Source organism: Podarcis muralis, chromosome 7 (assembly GCF_964188315.1).
Source record: "Podarcis muralis chromosome 7, rPodMur119.hap1.1, whole genome shotgun sequence".
In the NCBI taxonomy this organism is placed as follows: Eukaryota; Metazoa; Chordata; class Lepidosauria; order Squamata; family Lacertidae; genus Podarcis; species Podarcis muralis.
The window spans coordinates 17,033,424-17,040,744 of NC_135661.1; the positions used below are offsets into that span (position 1 = coordinate 17,033,424).

The window sequence follows — 7,321 nt, forward strand, 5'->3', positions numbered from 1 at the left end:
CAGGCGGCAATTTTTTGCCCTGCAGTAGAAAATGAATACAGTGGTACCTCGGGTTACATATACTTCAGGCTACATACACTTCAGGTTACAGACTCCACTAACCCAGAAATAGTGCTTCAGGTTAAGAACTTTGCTTCAGGATGAGAACAGAAATCGTGCTCCAGTGGTGTGGTGGCAGCAGGAGGCCCCATTAGCTAAAGTGGTGCTTCAGGTTAAGAAAAGTTTCAGGTAAAGAACGGACCTCCGGAACGAATTATGTACTTAACCCGAGGTACCACTGTATTTTTGTTTGTTTGTTCTATAATCTAACACCATGTGTGAGTTAATTTTTCAAGAATAATTACGCCCCAGACTTAACTATGCTAGAAAACCTTATTTAATCTGTCTAAATGTTTCCTTTTCTTGTGACAACCATAAGAAGGCCATCTCTCACATACGATCTAGTTGAGATTTCTGCATTGCAGGAGACTGAACTAGATGACCCTTGGGGTCAGTTCCAAGTCTGCAGTTGTATGATTCTTTGAATAAATATACTCAATTCTTTCCAAGCCATCTTCCATTTGGCACACCCCACATCACCAAGAGAGGAACCCGCATAAATTCTTGCTTTCTTCTTAAATTAATTTATAGGAACAACATCTCCCCAAAAGCTGCCGCTGAGTGACATTCCTTCAGTAGGTGGAAACATGTACCTTTATGGGATTATTATTTTTTTAACGGCACCATCATTTGGCTGGTTAATAGGTCATAAAATCACCTGTGTATAGTGCCACATAAATATTAGCATAGCATAGTATTAAACCTTTGCTGAGGATGATTTCACAGGCACCTTGTTGCTTATTCATTCCCATCGAAGCGGTCAATTTCATAACAAGGCTGTTTTAAAAAAAGTTAAACATAGAGGCCGCAGAACTCTTTCAGCTTGCAAAGACTAGGGGAGAAAAAAGGCTGTCCAACCTGTTGGATTAGTTTTCAAACTGATTTCCAACTAGTATTCTCTTCCAGTTTTCTATAGCGGGTTGGGGCACAAAAAGGTATTCTTAATTCAACTTTCTCTGTAAAAGGGCGGGGAGCTCCTCTTCCAGATACCTTGCATGCAACTCCTAGTTTAAAGATATATAGGGATCCTAGGACAGCGTTGTTTTCATGCTGGCTAGGATGCAGTAAGTTTCCCCCCTTGTTTCTTCTTCCTTTGGAAGGATTCTAGAAATGTACAGGCATGCTACAACAACACTATTTATATCCCTCCAAGGGGATGCGGGTGGCGCTGTGGGTTAAACCACAGAGCCTAGCACTTGCCGATCAGAAGGTCGGCGGTTCGAATCCCCACGACGGGGTGAGCTCCCGTTGCTCGGTCCCAGCTCCTGCCAACCTAGCAGTTCAAAAGCAAGTCAAAGTGCAAGTAGATAAATAGGTACCACTCCGGCGGGAAGGTAAACGGTGTTTCCGTGCGCTGCTCTGGTTCGCCAGAAGCGGCTTAGTCATGCTGGCCACATGACCTGGAAGCTGTACGCCGGCTCCCTCAGCCAATAAAGCGAGATGAGCACCGCAACCCCAGAGTCGGCCACGACTGGACCTAATGGTCAGGGGTCCCTTTACCTTTACCTTTAAGGAGATCAAGATGCAGTGCATGGTTCTCCCTGCCCCCACTTTATCCTCACAACAACCCTGTAAGGTAGGTTAGGCTGAGAGATGTTGACTGGCACAATATAACCAGGGAAATTCATGACTACTAGGCACAATGGCTGTGTCCTGCCTCCGCTGCTGGAGGCAGAATGTCTCTGAATGGCAGCTGCTAGGCATCAAGTGAAGAGAGTAGCTGTGCTTCAGTTCTGCTTGTAACCTTCACTGGGCAGCCTCTGGGCAGCCTATGTGGGGTCAAGATGCTGGGCTTGATTAGCCACTGGCTTGATCAAGAAGCCAGGCTCTTCTTAACAGCTGAGTGGGCAATTTGAACCCTGGTCTCCCAGGTTTGAGGCTCTAATTACTACACCCAGAAACCACAGACCCCCTATTATTTAATATGAATGAGGGCATCCAAAGGAGGAAATAATGGATGCAAGAAATGTAGGAGCTGCTTTTGCGTCTAATTCACCAATCTCACTCATCGCTGTTCCTGAAATGCGCCATTGAAAATTGTTCTCCGAGAATAGCCACAATTGGATTTTCACACATATCATAGCACAGATTTTAATCAGGCTGCCCTGCCTTTCCATGCCCGCAGGCAGGTGAGTTTGGGAAAGCGGGCACCAGGTTAAGCAGCGGTTGAATTCTTAAGGGCTCTACAGATAAAACAAAGTATGCTACCTTTAACTCCTAGGAGGAATGATGATGATGATGATGATGATGATGCAGCAGCTATGAACTGCAGCTATTTGCTGCAGTGCCTGGAAATTTCTTTATTTACAACCCGCACCTGTTGAGACATGTTATCTAGGGTGCAAGGTAGATTGCATTATTTACTCCACCAGCATTCCTTCCAACCCTGAAGGAGCAGGAACACCCTTTCATTTCTCGGTTGGCAGGTTGGGGCACGGCCGAAACAGGCAGCGGAAGAGAACACACAAGTTAAGAAAACAAAAAGCAGCGAGACGCAAATTCGGGAAACCCTGGACTAGATGATCCTCAGGGTCTCTTCCAACTCCATGATTCTATGATGTCAAGGCCAAGATCGGGATATGGATAAGGTGGGCAATTGCAAAAAAAAAAAAAAAGAGGAACAGGGTGGGCTGGGCCCCTGCATCTAATAGTTGTAGAAGAACAAATCAGCTCTAGGTAACAAGGTACACCTGCAGAAACTCCATCTTCTGCCCAACTATTAAAGGTGCAGGAGACCTCTGTCCTCTACATTTCCTATCTGACCCTAAAGGTAAAAAAGGGACCACTGACCGTTAGGTCCAGTCGCGGACGACTCTGGGGTTGCAGCGCTCATCTCGCTTTATTTGCCAAGGGAGCCGGCGTACAGCTTCCGGGTCGTGCGGCCAGCATGACTAAGCTGCTTCTGGCGAACCAGAGCAGCGCATGGAAACACCGTTTACCTTCTCGTCGGAGCAGTACCTATTTATCTACTTGCACTTTGACGTGCTTTTGAACTGTTAGGTTGGCAGGAGCAGGGACTGAGCAACGGGAGCTCACCCCGCCACGGGGATTCAAACCGCCGACCTTCTGATAGGCAAGCCCTAGGCTCAGTGGTTTAACCCACAGCGCCACCCACGTCCCATCTGACCCTAGTTGCACATAATTTCAACCGTGGTGGTTGGAACACACAGAGCGATGCTGGCACAATTAGCTTCCTCAATGAGAGCTAGTGCCACGTGCTGGCTGAACACACAAGCGGGAATGTTCCCGGTTCAAATTTCTCATTTGCTATGAACCTGCTGGCAGTTCTGTTGGTATTATTACAGTAGTACCTCAGGTTAAGTACTTAATTCGCTCTGGAGGTCTGTTCTTAACCTGAAACTGTTCTTAACCTGACACACCACTAATGGGGCCTCCCACTGCTGCCGTAGCACGAGTTCTGTTCTCATCCTGAAGCAAAGTTCTTAACCTGAGGTACTATTTCTGGGTTAGCAGAGTGTGTAACCTGAAGCGTATGTAACCTGAGGTACCACTGTATTAATATTTCTGAGGATAATACTGTTGACTCCTCCTGCAGGGCTGTCATTAAAAAATTACTTAAGTCATGTATACAAAGGGTTTTCAACATTCTAAGTGCCACACTGTGCTGATTATAACAATTTGTCTTGTTGGATTTCCAAGTACTGGACCGCAGTCAAAAGCACAGGAGCCAGGTTGGAAAACCAGCAAGCATCAACTCCTGAGGCAGGATGTAATAAATAAAAAGGGAATCAGAGAATCATAAAAATGTAGAGATGGAAGGGATCCAAAAGGCCATCTAACCCAACTCCCTGCAATGCCATACAGGACTAGCAGTCAGGTGTGAGTCCATAATCACTTTCAGATGAAAATTAAAGCCCGGTACTATGGGTAGTTCATCTGCTTTGGATGCAGAAAGACACAGGTTCAATTCCCACCATCTCCAGGCAGGACTGAAAATGTTCCCTTTCTGAAACCCTGGAGAGTTGCTGCCAGTTAGTGCAGACAATACTGACCTAGCTGGATTAATGGTCTGAGTGACAAAGGATAAGGCCTATCGTTCTCTCCCAGGACACTTTCAGATTCACCAATTCCGGGTGTGATTCCATCATGTGCCAGCAAATTAGGGTTGCACCATTCAAGTTAATTTGGCTCTCTCAACAAACCTGCTTCCCTGCAAAATTTGGACTTTTCGCGGTAAGAGAAGCGAGGTGGAAATGCACCAGAAAGTGCGAAATAGCACTGGGCTTGACTCAATGTCATTTAACCTCCTTGCAAAAGAAACAGAATGAGTACACAACAAATAGCCATTGCTATCTAACCTCCCCACAAATTTTGTGCAAAGGAATCAGGATGGATGCTCATTAAATAGGTCTCCTGGAAACAATCAAGAGTTTTCAGGAAGGAGGTAAACTTTAGGGTTATAGCTCCTATCCAATGTTAGCCCTACTCACTGTAGATCCATTGCAATTAATGGACATAGCTAACTTAGGTCCATTGATTTCAGGGAGTCTGCTCCAAGTAGGACCAACCTTGAACACAACCAGAGATGACTAGTTTCACTTTCAAGCCTTTCCATGAACCCAAGAAAATGCCAGCAAGCCTAAACAGCTTGTAAGCTTTTCATTAGCCAACCTGTTCCCAGCCAAAGCACTTTAAATATTGAAAAGCTTGATCCACTGTATTTTAATACTTTGTTGGAAGCGCCCAGGGTGGCTGGGGAGACCCAGCCCAATGGGCAGGGTATAAATAATGAATATCATCATCATCATCATCATCATCATCATCATCACAGTGCCCCCCCCCCCGCAGTGTCCATGGATTTCAATCAGATTCCTTTGTTTGAGACCTTGGTTTCCCCAAACTATTCTCTGCAGGCTGACCCTGGTTCACTCTTAAATCAGTCTGACTTACCGTATTTTTTGCTCTATAAGACTCACTTTTTCTCTCCTAAAAAGTAAGGGGAAATGTGTGTGCGTCTTATGGAGCGAATGCAGGCTGCGCAGCTATCCCAGAAGCCTGGAACAGCAAGAGGGATCGCTGCTTTCGCTGCGCAGTGATCCCTCTTGCTGTTCTGGCTTCTGGGATTCAGAATATTTTTTTTCCTTATTTTCCTCCTCCAAAAACTAGGTGCGTTTTATGGTCTGGTGCGTCTTATAGAGCGAAAAATACGGTAATTTACTCCCAAATATGCCTGGTGCTGGAGGAGACTCTTGATAGTCCCATGGACTGCAAGAAGATCAAACCTATCCTTGAGGAAATCAGCCCTGAGTGCTCACTGGAAGGACAGATCCTGAAGCTGAGACTCCAATACTTTGGCCACCACATGAGAAGAGAAGACTCCCTGGAAAAGACCCTGATGTTGGGAAAGATGGAGGGCACAAGGAGAAGGGGACGACAGAGGACAAGATGGTTGGACAGTGTTCTCAAAGCTACCAGCATAAATTTGACCAAATTGCGGGAGGCAGTGGAAGACAGGAGTGCCTGGCGTGCTCTGGTCCATGGGGTCACAAAGAGTCGGACACACGACTAAACAACAACAACAGTATGCCTAGGTGACAGAGAGGCAGCATGGTGCTAGTCATTTTTACTTGGGAGTAAGTGCCACCATATTCACTGGGCCTGTACAGGATTGCACCATGGACACCTGCAATCCTTTGTGGGGGCGGGGCGGGGCGAGAAACAGAACACCTAAAGTGACACACAGAGTAGCGTCTACCTATTTTGCTTCATTTCACAGATTCTACAATTTTACTATTTGTTTCTATTTGGGATATCTGGGATTTGGGGGGGGGGGGGAACAGTTGCGCCCCCCACCCATACACCCATACACATGGATTACACGCAGGAAAGCTACACTCATCAATTACTAAATAAAATAAAATATTACAATCCTCTATTATGCTTACTCGAGTAAATCCGATTGCACTCAGCTGGGTCATCACGCACAAGAAGCCCGCCCCCTCCACGCCGCGCGCGCGCCACTATCCAGTGTGGACTCAAGACTCAGGAGTAAGTTCCACTTTGACGATGCACCGCTTACGTCAGAGCAAAAGGTGCCTGTTGCAATTTTCCAGCCAATCTCCTTTTAACCCTTTGTACGCCGTGCGCCACGCATGCGATCCTCGGGCCGCCTTCCGCAAAAGGAAGTCCTCTTATCAACAACAGGGGCCTGTATCCTGCGGGATCCCTGTTCAGAGTAGACCCGCTGAAATTAGAAGATCCAGGCCTGGAAAAGGATCGGACCCCTGCTAGCCTAGATTTCGCCCTCCAGAATTTGCAAGGGGTCGGACTCGATGGCCATCTGGTGCGTCCCAACTCTACAATTCACTGATTTGTTCCCTTAGTGCAGAATGCAGCAAGCGAAGCAGCTTTGCTTTATTAACTGCTGGGACGCCCTTTTCTAACCGGGATATGTACGACCCGCGGAGGTGACTGCCTGGAACGCCCACGATTTGAAACGGAGCCACGCAACTCCAAATCACAGTTCCCCACAATCAAGGCGCGCGCGGGGTGGGGATGGGGGGAGAGATGCGAGGAGCCTCCCTCCGGGTAAGGAAGCAAGTGGGCAAACTATGCCTTGTCCTCCTTTGACCAGCGAGCTAACTTTCCCACGCGCTCACACACACACCCAAAACAAACCCGCGCGCGCCACTGCGCGCTTTTCTCCAAACGCACTCACCTTCTTTACGTCTCCATTGGGGCTCAGTCTCCAGCGTCAACGGGGCGCCATCGTCCTCGGCCTGGGACAAGAAAGAAAAGAAAAGAAAAGCACAGGTGTCGCCTGAGAAGGGGGGCTCCACCCTCCGAGGAGGAGCCTGAGATCGAAGTGCACCTGGGCAAGCCCTCCCACTTGGCTCTCTTTCTCCAGCTGGGGCGCAAGAGCCGACCGGTCTCTCTTGCAGCTAGCCAGCCAGCCAGCCTGCCTTGCCCTTCGGGCCTTGGGCGTCCCAAAGACTTCCTCTGAACTTCCTTTAACTCTTCCAGGCCGGGCAGATTCCCACGCGGGCGTCAAGTTACAAAAGATTCAACCCCCTGCCCGGTTAACCAGCCAAACGCAACGCCGGGAGTTGCAATAAAATAAATAAATAAGTAATTGTTATGGCGTGGTCTTTCGTGGGTCTAGACTCTCCTGATACTGTTGCAAAGGGTTTTAATAGGCTTAAAATGTTTTCAAATCAATGTTAATTCTTGTGTTTTTTACAGTGTCCTAACCTGCATAGGG

At 47.5% G+C, this 7,321-nt stretch overlaps 1 protein-coding gene across 2 annotated transcripts in view; it reads right to left on the bottom strand.

Moving 5' to 3' along the window:
- ARHGEF16 (Rho guanine nucleotide exchange factor 16) overlaps positions 1 to 7,001 on the bottom strand; it is a 38,081-nt gene extending 31,080 nt beyond the window's left edge. Inside the window, exon 1 of one of the 2 annotated variants that reach the window (XM_028740978.2) lies at positions 6,779 to 7,001. The gene's annotated coding sequence lies outside the window, so the exon portion shown is untranslated. Of the gene's footprint in view, positions 1 to 6,005; positions 6,126 to 6,778 lie in introns of those variants that run through there. The other variant, XM_077931314.1, reaches the window with a different exon arrangement.
- Between the last annotated feature and the right edge of the window lie 320 nt (positions 7,002 to 7,321).